The 23,744-nt window shown below is 34.9% G+C and overlaps 1 long non-coding RNA gene across 1 annotated transcript in view; it reads right to left on the reverse strand.

The window, feature by feature from the left end:
- Positions 1-23,744, reverse strand: part of LOC103786875 (uncharacterized) — a 565,497-nt gene that overhangs the window by 61,247 nt on the left and 480,506 nt on the right. The window contains exons 10-11 of the long non-coding RNA XR_008625569.2: positions 16,928-17,071; positions 15,161-15,306 (exon numbers count right to left, since the gene is read on the reverse strand). This is a non-coding gene — a long non-coding RNA (uncharacterized LOC103786875). The remainder of the gene's footprint in view (positions 1-15,160; positions 15,307-16,927; positions 17,072-23,744) is intronic.

Below are 23,744 nucleotides of genomic sequence, written 5' to 3' on the forward strand. Positions count from 1 at the left end.
TTTGAGCGTGATGAAAATATATTACAGCCCCCAAATAAAAATATATTAATATATAAATGGAGAAAGGCATTGATTTTAAAACATAACACAGATAATCCAATTTGAAAGAATATACAATCCAAGGAACTAAAATTCCTTTGCTGGTGTTTTGCATTTATTGAATAATCCAATAAGGACATAGATTTAGTAAAACAAGGAAAACAATAATGTAATAAAAGATCAGAATTATGAGAAAAGGAATATTATAAGGAAAAGAAAAAACGGATACAAAACAAACAGTATAGATAAAATAAATTAGAAGCAGCAGGAAACAGAAGTCATCATGGAGATAATGATTTATTTAGTTATAGACAATAGGTATATAAACTATAGTGCATCCACCATAGGGCTATTGATACTGCTGAAGTAAAGACACCAACAAATAGAACAGAAAATAATGAGGGATATAAAAGAGGGAAACTTACCTAAAGTAAATGAATGACTAAATATTTCAGTTAATAGGGCAAATGCCAAGAAAAGTTAATAAAAAGCTAATACTAAAAGACATATTTAGTTATTAAATTTCAAAAATAAAAGCATTCAGAAATTGATGAGTCTGGGAAAATCAAGATAAAACACTTAGTTTCAGAAAAAAAATAGCAAGTTACATAACAAGTGGGAAATCTGATTGGCCTCAGAATAAATATTGAGTTTCAGAAACAATGTAACAAAGTTTCCATTATATATAGCAAATTGCTCTTCAGTTATAAATACAACAGAAAGGCATTTCTATACATTAAATAACAGGTTTAATGAAATTTTACAACAATGAAACTTAAAAAAACCCTCCTTGGAGATTAAATGCAACCAATGAAGAGATAAATCATAATAAAGAATAGAGAAATTAGGAAACCATGGTTATATAACAGGTGGCTGAACACTTACTTCATTTAAGTATGACCTAAGATAAAACAACTGAGGTAATTATTATTGCAGAGTAGAACAGATATATAATAAAACCATCACAAATTAAATATTATAAAAGCAACAAACTCAGAAGAAAAGAGAAATAGAGGTTCTTAATTATATCATCTTTCAGAGGAGTTAATAATGATGATTACTGAAATTAATATATGTAATTTAAATAAATCTATGCTGAATACAAGTTATTAATTTTTTTTAATTTAGAGGGACATTTTGGTACCTATTACCTGATATGATGAAGACAATATGAAGTCCTACAATGTTTTCATTCACCTTAGTTGCATTTTTCATTATATTCATGTCAAATTAAAATTACTAGCTTCTATTTTAAAACAGCATTTATCCAAGCATATTACTTAGAAATTATGTTGTCGTTTTCTTTCTCATCTACAAAATTTTGTCTAAATTTTTATTTCCCTCTCCACATATGTAGAAAAGTTGTTTAAGTAATCTATATGGAATATTAATGGTAATGATTTCTATTTCAAGTAATTTATTGCTTTCATTAAAATCATGTCAAATTAAAATTGCTAGATGCAATTTTTTAATAACTTTTTCCCAGTTTTTAGTTTGGCTTAATTTAGTTTAGGTTGAATATGCATTATCACTTAAAATTGTCATATTCATATTGCTTCAAAATTATTTTGGTAAATTAATTTTTGACAAAATTATTAAAAGTCCATAGAAAATTATTGGGAAGACCAAGCTACAAAGATAAGACTCCTACTGAAGGAGGTGGAGCAAGATGGCCGACTAGAACCCTTCAGAAATTCCCTCCCTCATCCTCTGCAGGAACATAAAATCAAACAATTATCCATGCAAAAAGCACCTTCATAAGAACCAAAAATATCAGGTGAGTGATCAGAGTACCTGGGTTTAGCATAATAACAAGGACACATTGAAGAGGGTAGGAAGGACAGTCTCTGATGTTCCCTACACTACCCCTACCTCCACTCCCAGCAGTACAGCCAAGAGAGAAAATCTGTGCTTGGAGGAGGCAGAGCAAAGTGAGTTTGGAACTTGGCATTGGAACTCAGTCCCACCCTGTCACAGTCAGAACATAGCACAGGGCAGAATTCTGTTGATGCCATTAAGACAAGCCCTGGGCCCGAGGAGACTTCATCACCCAAGGAGGAGGAAACTGAGTCCCAAACAAACAAGGCCAGACTGTGAAGACTAGAACAAATACCTAACTCTTCAATGCCCAAATAAGGACAAATGTTCATAAGCATGAAGGACATCCAGGAAAATATTACCTCACCAAACAGACTAAATAAGGCACCAGTGAACAACCCTCGAGTGACAGAGATATATAACCTCTCAGATAGGGAATTCAAAATAAATATTTTGAGGCAGCTTGGCAATCTTCAAGATAACACAGAGAAGGAATTCATAAATCTATCTAAGAAATTTAACAAAGACATTGACATTTAAAAAAAATAAATACTGGAGCAGAAAAATTCAATAGATAAACTAAAAAATGTAACACAGTCTTAACAACAGAATTAAGCAGAATAAGGAACTAGTGAACTCAAAGATGAGCTATTTAAAAAATAGGAAGATAAAAAATAATTAAAAAGAATAAAGTGTGCTTACAAGATCTAAAAAATAGTCTCAAAATGGCAAATTTAAGAGTTATTGTCCATAAAGAGGATGTAGATAAAGAGATCAGGGTAGAAAACTTATTCAAATAAATAATAACAAAGTACTTTCCAAACCTATAGAAAATTATTAATATCCAGGTACCAGAAGTTCACAGAACATCAAAGAAGACACAATCCATATAAGACTATCCCAAGGCATATAATCAACTCCCAAAAGTCAAAAACAAAGGATCCTAAAAGCAGCAAGATAAAAGCAAATAATATCTAAGGTCTGATACATCTAGCAATAGACTTCTCAGAGGAAACCTTACAGGCCTGGAGGGAATGGGAATGACATATCCAAAGTACTAAAGGAAATAAAAGCTCCAACTAAGGAAACTGTACCCAGCATAGCTATTTTTCAGACACAAAGGAGAAATAAAAACTTTCCCAGACCAACAAAACCTGAGGGAATTACTCATCACCATACCTGTCTTATAAGAAATGTTAAAGGGAGTCTTCCAACTGAAAAAAAGGATGCTATCATGCAGCAAGAAATCACCTAAAGGTAGAAAAGTCACTGGTAAAAGTTAAGTACACAGAATTATCTAATACTGCCATTGCAGTGTGTAAGCCATGCATATATTTAGTATAAAGACCAAGAGGCAAATCTATAAGAAATAATAACTACACAGGTTTGTTAAGAGATAGGAATTATAAGAAGATATATAGACACAACAAAAAGTCAAAAACCAGGGGAATGGAGTTAAACTGTGGAGTATTTTAATTTTTCTTTGCTTCTGTCTTTTCTTCTTTGGGATCAAAGTTAAGTTGTCATCAGTTTAAAATAACTTGTTACAATTCTGATATGTTTGTTTCAACCATTATTATAACCACAAAGCAAAAATCTAACAGACACACTAAAAAGAAAAAATGAATTAAAACATACTGCCAGAGAAAATCATTTATCCACAAAGCCAGTAAGAAAGAAAGAGGTTTACAAAACAACTGGAAAACAACTAGCAAAATGGCATTAGTAAGTCCTTACCTGTCAATAATGACACTGAATATAAATTGACTACATTCTCCAGTTAAAAGACATGAAGTAGCTGAATAAAGAAATAAGACACAACTATGTGCTCTCTACAAGAAACTCACTTTTTACCTATAAAGACATGTGGACTGAAAGTAAAAATGGATGAAAAATAAATAAGTAAAGATGGAAAAAGATATTTTGTGCAAATTGAAACCAAAAACAAAAGTAGCTATATTTAAAGTACATTTCAAGTCAAAAACTGTAAGAAGAGACAAAGGTCATTATATAATGATTAAAAAGTCACTTCAGCAAGAGAATATAACAACTGTATTTAATTGTATTAAATATATATGCAACCAATTGTATTATATATGCAACCAAAATTAAAGCACTTGTTATGGTTTAAACTTGTGTCCTCACACAAATCTCATGTGCAATTGTAATCCCAGTGTTGGAGGTGGAACCTGGTGGGAGGTGATTAGATCATAGGGGTGGAGTTCTTATGAATGGTTTAGTGACATCACCTTTGGTACTATATAGCCAGTGAGTTCTCATGAGATCTGGATGTTTAAAAGTGTATGTTACCTCCTTCATTTTTTTCTCTCTTCCTTCTGTTCTGGCCACATAAGATGTGCTCGTTTCCCTTTGCCTTCTGCCACGATTGTAAGTTTCCTGAGGCCTCCCCAGCCATGCTTCCTGCAGAGGCTGCAGAACCATTAGCCAATTAAGCCTCTTTTCTTTATAACCCACTCAGTCTCAGGTATTTCTTTATAGCAATGCAAGAACAGACTAATACATCACCCAGACATTTAAAGCGAGTATTAAAGATAGACTACAATACAATGATAGCAGAGGACTTCAACAACCCAGTTTCAGCAATGGACAGATCATCCAGGCAGAAAATCAGCAAAGAAATATTGGAATTAAGCTACATGCTAGGCTAAATCAACTTAACTGATATTTATATTTATAGAACATTTCACCAAATAGATGCAGAAAACATATTCTTCTCATCAGCACATGGAACATTCTCCAGGATTGACTATAAGTTAGGCCACAAAACAAGTCTTAACAAATTCAGAAATATCAAAATCATATCAAGTTTCTTTTTTTGACTAAATAGAATAATACTCTAAATCAATAACAAGAAGAACTTTGGAAACTATAAAAATACATGAAAATTAAACAACTTGTTCTTGAACCATTAACGGGTCAACAAAGAAATTAAGAAGAAAATTTAAAATTTTATTGAAACAAATAAAAATGGAAAGAAAACATACCAAAACCTGTGGAATACAGCAAAAGCAGTACTAAGTGGGAAGTTTTTCATTATAAATGGCTACATCATAAAGTAGAAAGACTTCAAATAAACAATTAATGGCACACCTTAAAGAGCTAAACCTAAACCAACCTAAAATTAGTAGAAGACAAGAAATAATGTCAAAACAGAAATAAATAAAATTGGGACTAAAAAATAGATCAACAAAATAAGTTGGGTTTTTGAAAAGAAAGAAAATTTGGAAACTTTTAGCCAGACTAAGAAGAAAAAGAGAAGAACTAATAAAATTGGAGACAAAAAGAAGACATTACAACTGATAGCACAGAAATGCAAAGAACCGTTATAGACTGTGACGAGCATCTATATGCCAATAAGTTAGAAAACATAATAGAAATGGATAAATTTAGTCTAGACACATACAACCTATGAAGGTTGTTCCATAAACAAATAGAAAACCTGCACAGACCAATAATGAGTAATGAAATAGAAGTAGTAATAAAAAGTCTCCCATCAAAGAAAAGGTGAGGAACTGATGGCTTCCCTGTTGAATTCTATGAAACATTTAAAGAAAAAAATAATACCGATCCTACTCAACCTCTTCAAAACACTGAAGAGGAAGGAATACTTCCAAACTCGTTCTAGATGGCTATTATTACCCTGATACCAAAAACCAGACAGAGACTCGACAACAACAAAAACTACAGGCCAATATCCCTGATCAACATAGATGCAAAACTCCTCAAAAAACTAACAAACCAACTTTACCAACACATTAAAAAGTTCATTAAGGCCAGGCTCAGTGGCTCACACCTGTAATCCTAGCACTTTGGGAGGCCAAGGCAGGTGGATCACGAGGTCAGGAGATCGAGACCATCCTGGCTAACACAGTGAAACTCTGTCTCTACTAGAAAAACAAAAACTTAGCCGGGCGTGGTGGCGGATGCCTACAGTCCCAGCTACTCAGGAAGCTGAGACAGGAGAATGGCGTGAACCTGAGAGGCGGAGTTTACACTGAGCCGAGATCGTGCCACTGCACTCCAGCCTGGGAGATAGAGCGAGACTCCGTCTCACAAAAAAAAAAAAAAAAAAAAAGATCATTAACACAACTAAATGAGATTCATCTCAGGGATAGAATGACGTTTCAACATACACAATTCAATCAACATAATACATCACATAATAGTATGAAGGACAAAAATCATTTCAATCAATGTTGGAAAAACATAAAATTTAACATCCTTTCATAAAATTACTTGCAACAAACTGGGTATAGAGGAAACATACCTCAATTTGATAAAAATCATATAAAACAAACCCACGGCTCATGTCATACTGAATGGGGAAAGGCTGAAGGCATTTCCTCTAAGATCTGGAACAAGACAAGGATGCCCACTTTTACCACTTTTATTCAGCATGGTATCAGAAGTCCTAGCCAGGGCAATTAGACAGGAAAAAGAAATAAAGGGCATTTAAACTGGAAAGGAAGAATTTAAGTTGTCCTTGTTTGTGTCTTTATATTTAGAGAAACTTAAAGACTTTACCAAAAAAACTGGTAGAACTGATAAATTAATTCAGTAAATTTGCAGGATACAAGAATCATTAGCATTTCTATACGCCAACAGTGAAGGATGTGGAAAAGAAATCAAGAAAGCAATCCTTTTTACGATAGCCACAAAAAATACCTAGACATAAACTTGACTAAAGTTTTTATCTCTACAATAAAAACTACTAAACACTGATGAAAGAAATTGAAGAAAATGCACAAAAAAGAAAGATATCTCATGTTATGGATTAGAAGAATTAATACTATTTAAATGTTCATACTACTCAAAGCAACCTACAGAGTCAATGCAATCCCTGTCAAATACCAATGACATTCTTCACGGAAATAGAAAAAACAATCCTAAAATTCACATGGAACCAGAAAAGACCCCAAATAGCCAAAGCAATCCTGAGCAAAAAGAACAAAGCAGGAAACATCGCACTACTATACTTTGAAATATACTACAAATCTATGGTAACCAAAACATAGCACTGGCATAAAAACAGACATATAGACCAATAAAACAGAATAGAGAACCCATAAATAATTCCTTGCATTTACAGCCAAGTCATTTTTGACAAAGTTGTTAAAAATATACATTAAGGAAAGGACAGTATTTTCTATAAATGGTGCTGGGAAAACTGGATATCCATATGCAGAACAATAAAATTAGATTCCTATCTCACCAATTACAAAATTGACAAATGGGATCATATCAAGCTAAAAAGCTTCTGTACAGCAAAGGAAGCAACCAACAAAGTGAAGAAACCACCTACAGAATTAGGTTGAATTAGAAGAATTAGGCCCCATCTCCCACCATATACAAAATTAGTAAAGAATATTTGCAAACTATCCAAAAATGGACTACTAATCAGAATATATAAGTAACTCAAAACTCAATAGCAAAAACAAAAAAACAAACAAAAAAAACCTTCCAAATAATCTGATTAAAAATGGGCAAAAGACCTTAACAGGCATTTCTCAAAAGAAGACAAATGGCCAACGGGTATATGAAAAAATGCTCAACATCATCAAGGAAATCAAAATCAAAATCCAGATACCATCTCACCCCAGTTAAAATGTGTTATCAAAATAGATAAAATAAATGCTACCAAAGATGTAGAGAAAGGGGAACATTTGCACACTGTTAGTGGGAATGTAAATTAGCACAGCCACTATGAAAAATAATATAGAGGCTCCTCCAAAACTAAAAATATAACTACCATATGATCTAGCAATCCTATTGCTGGGTATATATCCAAAAGAATGGAAATCAGTATATTGAAGAGATATCTAAACAACCCCCTCTTTATTTTTGCAGCGCTATTCACAATAGTCAAGATATGGAATCAACCTAAGGGTCCATCGATGGATTAATGGATAAAAAGAAAATGTGGTGTGTATACATAGGCAATGGAATATTATTCATCCATAAAGAAAAGAATGAAATCCTATCATTTACAGTGACATGGACTGAACTGGAGGACATTATGTTAAGTGAAATAAGCCAGGCACAGAGAGACAAATATCACATGTTCTTACTCATAACTGGGAGCTAAAAACATAGATCTCATAAAAGTAGTGGATAGACTGGTGGCTACGAGAGGCTAAAAGGTTTGTGAGGGCAGGGGATAGAAGGAATACTACCTAGTGTTTGATAGCACAGTAGGGTGACTATAGTCAATAATAACAACTTATTGACTATTTAAAAATAGCAAAGAAAATTTGGAATGTTTCCAACACACAGAAATTATCAATGTTTAAGATAATGGATACTTCAGTTTCCTGGATTTAATCATTACCTATTGTATGCTTGTATCAAAATACCACATGTACCCCATAAGTGTGTGTAACTCTTATGTATCCAATAAAAGTAAATATTTTAAAAAACACAAGTCTCCTACTACATAGTGAAGGGCAAAGAAAATCAGCTTTAGTCAAGACTTCTGAGACAATCCTAAGTAGCTGAGGTTTGAGCTTCTTTGTTACCTCCAAAAAAAATGTGAAGTTTCCTTTTCCCACCGTAATTTTTAAGCCCCACCTATTCTATCTTCTAGCCATCACTTCTTTTGTTTAACAAATAGAACAAATAGTTCACCATATAGTTGCTGTACACAGCGGGAGGAGATTGTCTAGGGAAAGACGGAAGAAGAAAGCAAAATGAATGAAGGCTGGTAAGGATTACAGGAGTAAATGGATACTTATCTCTATCAGTCAGGATTAGCGAGGTCCCGTGATGGTAGCAAATTATCCCAGAGTCTCAATATCAGTACAACAAAGCCTGATAAGTCAGGAAGCTCCTACTGGTATAAGAAGCTCTTCCGGCCGGGCGCGGTGGCTCACGCCTGTAATCCCAGCACTTTGGGAGGCCGAGACGGGCAGATCACAAGGTCAGGAGATCGAGACCATCCTGGCTAACACGGTGAAACCCCTTCTCTACTAAAAACACACACACACAAAATTAGCTGGGCGTGGTGGCGGGCACCTGTAGTCCCAGCTACTCGGGAGGCTGAGGCAGGAGAATGGCGTGAACCCGGAAGGCGGAGCTTGCAGTGAGCCGAGATCGCGCCACTGCACTCCAGCCTGGGCGACAGAGCGAGACTCCGTCTCAGAAAAAAAAAAAAAAAAAAAAAAAAAAAAAAGCTCTTCCAAAGCCGTTGCTCAAACAGCCAGACAGCCACCATCTTGTAACTCTGCCATCTTATTAGGCAATCCCAACAATCATCCAAACAAAGGAAGAAAGAATGGAGAGCAGGGATCCCCAACCCCTGAGCTGCAGGCCAGTACCGGTCTGTGGCCTGTTAGGAACTGGGCTGCACAGCAGGAAGTGAGCAAGCGAGCCATCCACCTCCTGTCAGATCAGCAGGAACATTGGATTCTCCTGGAGCGTGAACCCTATTGTGAACTGCACACATGCGCCGAATCTAGGTTGCATGCTCCTTATGAGCATCTAATGCTTGATGATCTGAAGTGGAACAGTTTCAAGTTTCATCCTGAAACCATTACTGTGGAAAACTTGCCTTCCTTGAAACCTGTCCCTGGTATCAAAAAGTTTGGGGATTGCTGATATAGAGGACTCATTCTTGCTTATTTTTTCCACTGGACTAAAAGTGAAAAACCCCAGTGTGGGTAGCCTGTTGACCAGAAATAGTCACGTCGCCCTGGTCTAACTGCAAGAGAATGTAGGGAGTACAGTATTCCTGTGTGTTTAAGAAGTGGAAAATAAAACAGAATTTGGAGAACACTTAATATTGCCTCTTCTATGTGACATGAAAGTGAGAAAATTATGTGATTAAACATAATAGCCTGAAAAGCTAAAGAAACAGAATGCCTAAAACATCAATATTGCATATATATTATAAGAGAAAGATAAAAGTCTGAGAATAAATCACTAGCCAAAAAAATGCTCAAATATATGAGACCAATTTGTTTTTTGTTACTTGTAACACTGCCCATAATAGGGAAAATCAGGAGAAAAACTGTTTACAGCGAAACAAATTAAGGCATATCCATGCCACAGAATATCACCAAGAAATTTAGAAGAATGAGTTACATCTATATACAAAATTTACTGTATGCCAACAAATTCAATATTCTAGATGAAATGGACAAATTCTGAGAATGACACAAACTACCAAAACTGACCAAATTTTTTTTTCCAATGAGAAGGCCTAGAACAAGTAAGGTGATTGAATTCGTAGTCAAAAAACTTCTCACAAATAAAATTTCAGGACCAGTTGTCATCAGTGAATTGTACCAAAGGCTTAAAGAAGAATTTATACCAATCTTTCACAAACTCTTCTGAAAAAATAAAGAACCCATAAGCAAATCTGAAGGGGAGGAAACACTTCCCAACTCATTCCATGATGTCAGTATTACCCTGCTATCAAAATCAGATGCAGACATCACAAGAGGGGAAAAAAAAACACTACAGGCCAATATATTTTATGACTGTAGATCTTCAACAAAATGCTAGCAAACCAAATACAGCAGCATTTACAATGAATTGTACGCAATGACCATGTGCGTTTTATCCCAAGAACTTGTAATTGTTTCAACATATGAAAATCCATCAAAGTAATATCTTATATGAATACAATAAATAACAAAAAATACATTTTTATCTCAATGAATGCAAGAAAATCATGTGACAAAATGTAACACATTTCTGTGATAAAAACTCTTAACAAACTAGGAATATAAAATAACTTCCTCAATCAGATAAAGCATATTTATGATAAACCTACATGCTCCCTATGGTCAGGAGCAAAACGAGGATGTCTGTTCTTGCTACTTTTATCTAATATTGTAAGTGAGGTCCTAGCCAGGGCATTTAAGCAAGACTATAAAACACAGATATATAGATTAGGAAGAAAAGAGTAAAACAATCTCGATGACTTTTTTTTTCTATTTAAAAATCTCAAGGATTTCACAAAAACAAAACAAAACAAAAACAGCTAAAAACAAGTTGTACAAGGGTGCAGTATACGAAATTAACACACCAAAGCCAATTGTATTTCTATACACTGGTAATGAACAATCTGAAAATAAAATTAAGAAAACAATTTCATTTACAATAGTGTCAAAGAGAATATATTAATAATATAATTTTAAAAGTGTAAGAAGTGTAAGACTTACGCACCAAATACTGTAAAACATCATTGAAAGTAGCAAACTAACAAAGACTAAATAAATTTTAAAAACCTTATGTTCATAGAATGAAAGAATATTGTTAAGATGGCAATACTCAAATTGATCTACACATTCAACACAATTCCTATCAAAATCCCAGCTGATTTATTTCCAGAAAGTTGCAAGCCGATTCTAAAATTATCTCACACCTTCTGCCAAAGTTAAATCAGAATGGATGAAAAATCTAAAAGCAATAGCTTAGACTCTAAACTCTTATGAAAAAAGATATGCACAAATCTTCATGACCTTGAGTTAGGCAATGGTTTCTTACATATAATATCAAAAGTACAAGTAAAAACAAAATATGTTAGACTTCACTAAACAATGTAAAAATGTACATCAAAGGACATTATCAAGCAAGTGAAAAGACAACCTCTTTGCAAGTTGTATACCAGATAAGGATCTAGTATCCAGAATAAAGAACTCTTATAACTCAACAACAAAACGGACAAAGTGTGTGAAGAGACATTTCTCCGATGATGATACACACATTCCCATAAGCACATGAACAGATGCTCAACATCATTATTCCAAATGTAAACCAAAACCACAATGAGGTGCCGCTTCACCCCCACTAGAGGCTATTATCAGAAAAACAGACAATAACAAGGATGTGTGGTTATCTTCCAGTATATCTGATGGGACTGTAAAATGGTGTAGCCACATTGAGAAACAGTATGGCAGTTTCTTAAAGCTAGTGTTACCATGCCTGAAACTGGGTTCTACAATGTGACGCAACAATTCCAATCCTAGGCACATATGCAAGAGAGATGAAAACAAATGTACATAAAATGTATCCATATCAACACTTGTACATGAATAGTCATAGCAGCATTATTCATAATACCTAAAAAGTAGAAACAACACAAATGTCCATTAATTGTAAATGGATAAACAAAATTTGGTATATATACACAATGGTGTATTATTCAGCCATAAAAATGAATGAATTACTGATATATGCTACAACGTGGATAGGCCTTGAACACATGCTATGTGAGAAAAGGCAGATGCAAAAGGCCACAGATTCTACTCATGTAAAATGCCAATAGCAAGCGAATTCTTACACGCAGAATTAGATTAGTGTTTACCTGAGGTTTGGGGAAGGGAAGAATAATAAAGAAGTTTCCTTGTTTGATTTTGGGTGATGACAATGTTCTGTAATTAGTATTATTGATGGCTGCACAACTTTGTGAAAGTGCTAAAACCCACTGAGTGTTTAACTTAAGAGTGAATTTGATGGTACCTGAAAAATAATTATGGTATACAAAAATGCATAAGAAAAAAATTATCAAGTGATATTGTCAATGGAGAAAATAAGGTTGTAGGATAAAATAGAATATAGGCCCATCTATTTAAAATGTTTGCTTATCCATGTACACATTTATGTGTGAAAATGCTTAAGAACTAAAGTGATGTATGTTGAACTCTTAACAGTAGCTACTTCTGAAGAAGGGTACAGTATTGGGAAGATTTTTAAGGGAAGACTGTATATATTTTGTTTTCTTTGAATGTTAGATAAGGAACATATGTTCATATGTTATATAAAAACTAAATTAAAAGAAAATTAATAAAGTTAGATGTTATGAAATATAAACACTATCTCACCCCACTTTCAATGCCCAGTTCCATTCTCCCCATTTTATAAAATCTTCCCTACTCCATCATATACTGATTTGTTTTATCTGTACTCTTAAAACTCCTGCCCTTTATACACTACATAATTTAGTGCCTTATCATACATTTGACTAAACCGATTACATGAGAGAACCCTTGATAAACTGTAAAACATAATATAAATGCCATGCCAATACCAATATGTTGGGCAATGCCTTTTGGAATTGTCAGTGTGAAATTAAGAACAGCAAAGCTAAAAATGGAGGCCAAGGTCAAAAGTTAGAAAAATTATGGGCAAGCTGCCAAACCTAAGTCCTTAAAATAATAGTGATGTCACAGGTCAAATGGAAGTTTTATATTCTGGGTTGACATAAAGACAGACTTCAAATATAATAATTTCTGGGCAAATCTAAGCAAGCAGTGTTTGATAAGAAAGTAAGCAATTACAACAGGTCCAGAATTCTCATAGAAAAACAGTAACAAAAAAACAAGACATAGTTGGAAAGGTACATCCCAAAATAGTCCTAAAGGCAAAGTTCTTGTACATGGCATAGTTTTTATTTTTGCACTATTATTTCATATGTTACCCTCAATTTCCCAATCACATTGCAAGACTGCAATTTACCAAGATTTGTTGGATTTAGGAAAAATGCTTGTATTTATCATGCAGCCTCTATATCATTAGATTACATACCTGATTAGTTTTATTGATTTAACTGAAAGGTTCTGACCAGTTACAGTGGGGTTGAAAAATAAAAATTAATTTTCCAAAAATATTAAGTCTGTTCCAACTAAACCCAAAGTAAATACTGAATGGTCATGATCACCTAATAAAACATGTGGTGCCTATTTCACAGGGATCATGATAAATCTGACATGGAAAATAAAGTAGAAGAGGGAGTTTGTTGATGCTTGATTTTATCTGACTGTCCCAAACAGCCCAAGTGTCTGACTGAATTTTTAAAATTAATCCTTCTTTCTAACTTTCACTAATGGTATTATGATGATTATTAATGTTCTACTAATAGCAGATAATGTGTATTGAGGGTGTACCTTGTACTGGGCCCTGAGCTGAACATTTTTATATAGAGTATCTCATTTAATACACCACTGCTATAAAGTAGTAACTATGATCACATATATTGGACAGATGAGAAAGCTGAGGTTGACTGAGTATAAACAACTTGACCATGACCACACAGCTAGTAAGTGATAACGATGTGACTCCATTCTGAGCCTAACTCTCAAATTTATGTTCTTTACTCAAATACTACTCTAGCTATACAATACTTAATATCCGAACATCACTCAGGATCCTGGGTTCCCATCCTATCCTGCCATGGTCATCTTCTCCTTCAGGACCTCAAAGGAAGTAATTGTCTAGAGCACAAGGGCAATTAGGGCTTCAGCCTTCAACCCCAATAAAATAACTAGTGAATTAGTCTAGATTCTGCCAGTGACTCTCTTTGAGGAGGCAAATGCTGGGCAAAGTGGCCTCCTTTTGCCTTTTGTCCTGGGCCCACCATCCACTTACTCTGCCAGTGCTGAAGAAGTGTGAGTCTAGAAGAAATGGCCAATCCAAGAGCAAGATGGAGTTTGCGCTTAACACAGAAAGTATCCATTTTTTTAATTTGGCAAAATAACCCGGCACAAAAAATGCCAACATCAACCTATCAAGGGAAATTCTGCAAATAATCTACTTCTATGATGACAGTGGATTGCATTAGATGATAAGAGGAAACTTCCAGCGCTAAGGAGAATGAAAGCAATTTTATCCAAAATATGAGGGTTCTAGAAAGTTATTTCCAGTGCCTCCATTATCCTGACAGGCAGAAATACACACTTTTAATTTGCCTGGAACTGATGACAACAGGAATGAATTAAATATGTAATCAATCATACTGTTAAATGGAAAAACAATAGGTTTCTGCTTACACATAGCTTGAGAGAGAGATCCAGAAGGTATAACATTCATCTGAGTGCAAAACCCACATTAGAGAGAAACTCTACTTTACCTTTATGATTAATAAGGAAAAGATTTTCAAGACACCAATTTTTTGTTTTTGTAAAGTGACATAATATGGAAATAAAAAAGAAAAAGATAGAAATTAGGTTACTCCTGAGAAATCAGTGTTTATAGGGCTAAAAATCAGAAACAATGCCAAACAAAGGAAAAAAAGAATTCACATAAATCAGAAAGGAAATATGACTGTTAATGAAAAGGAACACACAAACAAACCTCCAATGCACAAAGCAATGAATCCCTCACTATCCCATATTTCAAATGAACCACTAGAGAGGGAAAAAAGTGATAGCAACACTTGCAGCTGAAATAACTCTTGCAGTGATAAATTCTCCTCTTTCTTCATGTTGCATTTTTCCCATGATGTTCCTCTTGGTATTCGGCAACTCTTTTAAAAGAAGATACTTGCAAGCACTGACCTCACCTTTGACTATTTGTCTGTCTCCACAGTTCTTCGCAGATATTACTGAGCATCACCATAGATGTCCTTCTTCACCTCTTTATCCACAACTGAAGTATAGCCACCTCAAAGCCTCCAGAGGTGCACACCTTAGATCCATCAGCACAAATCTGCAAAAGCCATTTCTCACTGAGTGGATGATGATGCGATGTATTTGTCTTCTATCACCATCTCTCTGATTATTTTCAAAGATATAGCTACATATTATTAGTAATCTAGTTAGCACTAGTAGAAGCAGCAGCAGTAGCAAACATTCTATATACCCTCCTAACCCCACCTCATTCTTGTGAGATGTTGCTACTATTTGAATCATTATCCCATTTGTAACTTAACCTCAAATAGGAGATTATGGGTTTCTTTTTCTTTCTTTTTTTCTTTTTCCCAGTGGGGCTAAAGCCAGCAGGGAATCTTCATTAAAATTCACCGTAAGGCCTATTTGTTTGCCATTTCCCTTCCCCCAAGTCACATATTCCTCCCACCCTGCTGTGAACTGCGCAGAGCAGAGGAATGACCCGTGGAATCTCATGGTCCTGTGGAGGTGCCAAATTAAGCTGCTCATGTTTGCTAAGTAAAGATGACATATATTTACTGTCTCTGGACACCCCTCCAAATAGTAGTATATTCACAACTTTATTTTATTCTGTATTTTAGGAAAGAACATTGCTTTCCTCATGAACAGGTGCAAATACTGCTGACATTTAGAACACTCCTCAAAGGTAGGGACTAAGGATCTAGGCTTGCATGGTGTGAGTTCTTACTGGAGACCAATATCAGGGCATTCTTGGGTGGTTATTATTATCGTTTGGTTATTGCATTCTTCCTCTCTGTCCTGATGAGACATAACTATGCCAGAGTCATACTTCATATTCATCTATAGGAACATCTGGCTCATGTCTAACATTTAATTTCCACACCATTAGAGTCAAACAATACATGTACATCAATAGATAATGTAATGCATTATCATGCAAGGCAGAGAGTAGCAATTTATTAGCCTAATTTAAAATAGCCTTCAGCAAAAAATAGTGCATCTTAATTCAGAGTTTTGAATGGAATGACATGTTTTCAAGTAAAATTCAAAGGTATATACTCAGACATGATTTGGAAGAAGTTTCCTACATATATTATCTTCTGCATTATTCAAGGAGGGAAGATCAATTCTGTTTTTTTATGTTCCAAACAAATCTAATCCATAATAATACAAAAAACAAAGATAGCCCTGGGAGAAAATAAGAAAAGGAACTCCTTGGAACATAACTTAGAAATCACAACTTCAATGTACAGGCTGCTAAGAATCTCTTTGCACATGCTTAAAATCACAGAAAATGTTTTGCTTTGAATGTAGCATGAATTTTGTCTCTATTTCCTAAGACATTTCATTACTATTTTAGGTTTATAGACAATGAATATGTAGAGTGTTAGTTTGTCTTTGTAGGAGAATATTATAACTTCTATAAGAATTTAAGCGATGTAATCTTAGAAATTAGCTTAAGCTATGCAGCTTGCACAAATCATTATAATTATTAAAAACAAATATTCAAATATCTTCTCAGTTCTTATTAATGAAAACCAACCTCTGCTATTCTAACACGTATATTTGATATAGGAAGATGCCCAGTGCTTGTTAACACTGACAAAAACCTTCTCCACTCCCTTAAATAATATAATGGAAATAATAGTATATATTTAGTGCATATATATAGTACAAATTCTAAATTCTATGACACTCACCAAAGCATAGTCATAAAGCACATTGGATATGACAATTCAGCCTTAGAAGAGATGGAGAAAATTTGTCATCTTGAGGTCCTCAATAGTACTTAAGCTGCTGTTGAGACTTCTCTCAGCAATGATATGCAAGTCCATGGCCAAGCCCTGTGGTAAATGCAAATTATGTAATTTTTATGACCTCTCAGATTAATGGAAGAAGTAAGGGATGCACATACAGAACCAGAATACATAGTATAAAGTGCTAAATGCAGTAAGAAAGTTGGAAAAAATGCTTCGGGAGATAAGGGAGAGAGGAACTGTTTCTGGCTGTGGGAAACAGAAAAGCTTCAAAAAAGGAATTAGCTTTGTGTTGGAACTTGGAGGACAGACTGCATACTGGAGATGTTCAGTGATACAGCCCAGAAGGCAAGGTCCTGGTTTCTAAAGGGAGTCACTGAAGCAGTATGTTACAGTGTACCGGAATTAATTCGGATCATCCTGACCCCATGTCCCCACATCCTACTACTAATTTTTCTCCTGATAGTACTAATCCTTAGCTTGAATTCACCAATTGGGTTAGAAATATTTGCTCCAGTTCAGTTCTTGAGATCTTATATCTGAAACCTATATAGTGATTAACATTTTGTTCCCCTCTATGATACTCTGTCATTGCATGTGATTAATTTGGTTTGGTATTGCTACCACCTGTGCTGTGACCACCCAGGGTGTTAAAATTTTGTACTAATCCCTGACTGCTTGAACTAATTCCACTGAACTTCAACCTTTTACAAGTCAATTCCCAAAACATGTTGTTACCATTGATAGTCTTCAAATGAGTTTGTGGCTCCCATTGGCATAACTTTATCCCAAAAGCCTTGAGCTTATCATATATCTAGTAATTTTGTCAGCAATCTCAAATACCTATTTACATGTGCCATACCTTATACCCAGTCTGTGGCACAGGAGCAGATATACAAATTAGGTCTCCCAGTCTTCCAAAGTTTTCTAAAACGGGCATGTATCGTGACCTTGAGTTTCATCTTTCTGATATATGTTATAATAAATGTAATAAAATAAATTAAAAATAAGGGTAAAACTTAGAAATTCACCTTCCCAATCTCCATTCCTCAGCCTCAGTCTCATTTCCCAGAGACAATTACATTTTAATTTTAATTTTAATTTAATTTAGTTAAATTTAAATTTAACTAAAATTTAATTTTAGTTCTAGTGTTTGTCACTATAAGTACTGGGCTTTAGATAGCTTATGCACACTCCATTCTACAAAGGAAGAATTTAGTTCCCTTACTAGAGTCTTCTTCTGTTTTCATTCTGATTTACAGTATTTTCAGTTTTTCAAGTGATTGCCTTCATAATTTTAAATGATACTACTCCTTCAATTTGAGATTTCAACATTGAAAATCATAAAAGATTCTTTCTTCTGCTGAATAATATTGAGTGTCCACATTGACCAAATGCTGCACTAGGTTCTAGCAATAAAATGAGTAAAAACAGACATAAACCCTGCCATAGTGAAAATCACCACTTAATGAAAAGGGTGATCAATAATAACAAAACAAAATAAATTATAATAAGTGTGGCCCAAAATAAAATCATTGTGAGATAAGTTATGAGAATTTATATTAAGGAGGTCAGGGATAGTTTCTCAGAAGAGACCACCCTTGATAAGAAATCTGACCAATGAGTAGGATTTATCTGTGTGGAAAATTGTAACAAAGGCTTTCTAAGCAGAGGAACAGCTTGTGCAAAGACCCTGTGGCAGAGAAGTAATGGTGAGTGTCAGTGGGACTCAAATGGAGAAAGTTAAGAACTGCAGAGATATAAGAAAGAAAAGATAAATATCGACTGGCCATTTGGAGCTTTGCAGGGTTTATAAAGGAGTTTTGCCTTTATCCTAAGATCAAGGGAAAGTCACTTAATTCTGATCAAATCATGATCAGAATAAGGCTTCTGAAAGTTTACCCTGGTTACAGCTTAGTGGATGTAAAGAAATAAGCTGGAGTCTTATTTCTTTCCCTATAGATCTTACTTCTCAGTCTTAACATTGCTTTCAAATTGCCAATAATTTTCTTATTTTTATTAGCTTATAACTATATATGAGCCTTCAATATTTCCTCTGCAAATTGAGTGTAAATGTTAAAAACAATAAAAACATCTACTACCCTATGTCCTAGCAATCCCATTCCTAGGCATTTGCCCAGACACAAATGAGTGCACACATCCACCAAAATATTGTGGAAGGATGTCCATAACAGATTCATTTATGACAACCAAGAACCAAAACCAAGTCCAATGTCCAACAACAAAAATGGCTAAATTATATCATGTAAAGAAATACTACACAGCAATGAAAAGAAAATGAACTACTGGTAAACACAATGACAAGGATGACTCTCACAATGGCAGAAGTTAGACACAAAATAATACACACCATTGGATTACATTTAGATGAAGTTTAAGAACTGGCAAAACTAATGAATGGAGAAGGAAGTGTGAATGGTGATTACCATTTTGAGAATGGAAGGATGTGACAGGAAAGGCGCATAAAGACTACTTTTGGGTGCTGGAAATGTTATATATTTTCATCTTGGTAGTTATTACTTAGGTGTGTACATCTTTAAAACTTGATCAAACCTCATAAAGATTAGTGAACTTGACACTCATTTGACCACATATATTCTACCTCAGTAAAAAATGTAAAAAACAATAAACAGCATTTAAAATACTAAGATATTGCAAATATGTCATCCAGATCCAAGTGAGATATCTGGCACATATTCATATGTACCCCTGTAAGGAGATTATTTCAAGAGTGAAAGCCAAATTCATTCTTTAAAAAAATATTCTATCACTTTCTCAAAATCATGCCATATGGACAGTGAACTTTCAAAGTCTACATGTCAGAAAATGTCTTTATTTCACTCTGACTTTATTAATTGTTTGGCTCCAAATCATTTTCTCTCAGAACATGGAGGGAGTTGTTACATTGTTTTCTAGAATATGGTGTTGTTAATGAAAAGTTTAAAGTTATTTTGATTTTTATAACTTTTAAAATTTTCTTTGAAAGCTGTAAGAAATTTTTTTTTACACACAGTGTTCTGAAGTTTCACCATAATTTATGTAGATACATTAAATTTCTATTACAGCTTAACAAATTACCACAAATTTAACTGTTTAAAATAATACTCATTTATTATATCACAGTTTGTGAAGGTCAGAAGTCCAGGAAAGGCCAGCTGAATCCATAGCACAGAGTCTCGCAAGGTTAAAATCAAGGTGTTTACTAAGCTGCATTCTCAAATGGCTAGGGAAGCATCGACTTCCGCACTTTCTCACGTTTTTGGCAGAATTCACTTCCTTGAAGCTGTAGAATTTATGGAAGCTTGCTTTTTCAAAGCCAGCCATAGAAAGAGAATCTCTTCTTCCCATCTCTGGGCCCAAGAAGGCTTTTTAAAGGGCTTGCTTGATGAGGTCAGGCACACCTAGAAGAATCTCCCTTTCAATTAACTCAAAGTCAAACTGATTGGGGACATTAATTCTATCTGAAAACATCCCTTATCTTTGCCATGTAACGTAACCCAGTATGGGAATGACATCTGTCAGAGTCAGGGGACCCTCTCTATATTTAAGAAGAAGAGATGCCATAGGGCATGTACACAGTGGGTGGGATTCCTGGGAGGCATTTTAAAACACTGCCTACCACGTATTTTTCACACAGTTCCTTTTCTTTTTCTTTTCTTTTTTTCTTTTTCTTTTTTTTTTGTTTTTTGGTTTTTTTTTGTTTGTTTGTTTGTTTGTTTGGAGTCTTGTTCTGTCACCAGGCTGGAGTGCAGTGGTACAATCTCAGCTCACTGCAACCTCCGCCTCCAGGGTTCAAGTGATTCTCCTACTTCAGCCTCCCGAGTAGCTGGGACTACAGGTGCCCACCACCACGCTAGCTAATTTTTGAATTTTTAGTAGAGACAGGGTTTCACCATGTTGACCTGAATGGTCTCAATCTCTTGACCTCGTGATCTGCCTGCCTCGGCCTCCCAAAGGGCTGGGATTACAGGCAGGAGCCACTACACCCAGCCCTTTTTGATACTTTCATAACCACAAAATTCTGAATAATACTGAGCTAAAATAATTGTTGAATAAAGAAATAAACAGATACTTTACAGCTCCTTTCAAATCTGAAGATGTGAATCTTTACTCTGCCCAAAGAAATTTTCCTGTTACATCTTCAAATATGTTTTACCTTTTTTCTGAACACTTTGATTATTTTAATAAATATTATTCACAGCTCAATATTTTCACCCATTTTAAAAATTTCTTTGTCTTTTTCTTTACATTCTTATATATAAGGGTAGGGAGCGATATTTATGAATAGTTCATATCACCAACTTTAACAATTTGTGTCCAAGTTATTATTCAATTATCCTATTCAATGTTTTATTTTGACAATCTTATGCATTTCTAAGAACCGGTTCTGGTTCTTTTATCTTATTCAATTCTGGATATAATGGCTTCTCAAATCTCTTTGAGAATACTGAAATGATCATGTTTAAGTTTTCTTTTCTTCCTGAATTACCTATTTCTTTACAGAATCAAGTTTCTTTTTATAAGGCCCCTTGTTGCTGCTTCTACGCATGTATCTGGTGATTCTTGATTATCCACTCACAGTTGTTCATGAACCACTAAGTAATTTGGATATGGTGGATGAGTCTGTCTCCAATGTGCCATGCTCTTTCCATCTTTGTACTTGAGCTCATACTATGACTCCATCTGCATCTGTTAGGCCTTCTTAGTTCCAACATTCACAAATAGCTCCCATCTTTTGGTATTCACTTACAATGAATATCACACAGTACATGGTTTAGAAGGGTTCTTTATTTTATTTATTTTTTAGATACAAGCTGGAGTGTCACCCAGGCTGGAGTACAGTGGACTGATCACAGCTCCCTGCAGCCTGAAACTCCTGGGCTCAAGTGATCGTCCCATCTCAGCTTCCCAAGTAGCTAGGACTACAAGTGTGTACCACCATACCTGGCTAATTTAAAAACAACAACAAAAACCCAAAACTTTTATAGACAGGGTCTTGCTATGTTGCCCAGGCTGGTCTTGAACTCGTGTGCACTCAAGTGATCCTCCCGCCTTGGCCTCCCAAAGTGCTGGGATTACAGATGTGAACCACCATGGCTGGCTTCCAGTTTAGAACCTAATATCAGTTGAACTTATATTAGCAGGTAACTGATGTGGTTTGCCTCTGCAACTTGTGGTCTGTTTTTCTATTATTCTCCCTTGAAATAGTGGGATGACTGCAAGCTTTGTCTACATGGGTAAAGTGTGCATTGTAGCATGACTGACTTTAGTATGTATCAAAAGGGCCCAGCCAGTTTGTTTAGGGTCCAGCCAATATGGATGGACTTACTCTGGCGTGTAGATGTCATCCATTACTCTGGGAACATATCATTTTCCCCTCTTGGTCAGATCTGCATTTCGTTTAAAATATCTTGTCTGTTGGAAGGTTTACATTAGACTGTGCTGTACTTTTTCATGTATCAGCACCTATATTTCTAGTTCTCCTCTGGCAGACTGTTGCATTTCCTTAATAGCAGCTCTCTGCTTGTATCACAGGATAAAAATGGCTGTGATTCACATGGGGAAGTGGGTCTGGGGTGCCAAGACATTAGTGGCTCAGTTGTTTCATAGACAGTATGTGAATTAATTCCTTGATAACTACCCTAGCCCATTTCTGCTCTCACTCCTTGGCAGTTCTGAGCATATGGACTTCCTCTTCTCTGCCAGAAAGAAGAGCTTCCACTCCTGTTGTGTCATTTGGCTCCGTTCTGGTGGTTTATTATTAATAAGATTCCATCTCCTTTCTATCTTTCAGGTGAATGCTAGATCAGAAAATGCTTACTAATTGAGAGTAGGACTTAACGCACAAGCAAAACTTATTATATCATCGTTCTTTTAATCAATATTTGACTATCTAGTTTGCAAACAATAATAAGTATTGTAGAAGATCAAAAGGAAGAAAAAAGTCCTTCATCCCAGGACTTTGGAATCTAGGAGGATTCAAATAATAATAATGAAGGAATAAGAACATTAAAAGACCCAAAAGAAATAAATGAGCATGTTATGAATCATACAGAATCACACTTTTGAACTGACTACTGCAGAAAACCCTGATATGTTTGAATCATGAATTAGGGCCACGCCAATGAGGAGCTACCACGACCTCATTCCCAAGCTATACGTAGGATAAAGTTGCTAAATCTGAAGGGCTGGTAGCTCAAGAGGATAATGTCTAACAGCGATGAAGCTACTGCTGAAACAGGTGGAATGGAGTTTCAGGCTCTTCCCAGGTGCTGCCTTGGGCTTCTCTGTAAGCTATTATAAGCTAAGCAATTGAGGGTAAGACTTAAAGCACAAGCAAAATGTACTATATCATGGTTCTTTTAATAGAAAAACTATTAAAAGAAATACAATAAATATAATAAAAACTATTCACTCATAGCATATATATTTCCTCCTGATATCTAATTATGTCCTTACTCTCATTTCCCTTTCTTGTTTAGCATGGATGTACAGACCTGGATTTGAGTCCTTCATTCATTACTCATTAACTGGTTAATCTTAGTTGAGTTCTTAAGCCTCCTTAACATCCCACTTACATAAAATAGGGTCAATAGTAGGACCTAATTAATAGGATTGTTTTGAGGAAAGTACACAGTACCTAACAAGTAATAAGAATTCAATAAATGCTAGTTACTTTTACTATTTATGTTTTTGCCATATTTATTTATTTAATAGAAAAACTATTATCAGGAGTAAA

The sequence above is a fragment of the Pan paniscus genome, chromosome 5 (genome assembly GCF_029289425.2).
Source record: "Pan paniscus chromosome 5, NHGRI_mPanPan1-v2.0_pri, whole genome shotgun sequence".
Classification (NCBI taxonomy): domain Eukaryota; kingdom Metazoa; phylum Chordata; class Mammalia; order Primates; family Hominidae; genus Pan; species Pan paniscus.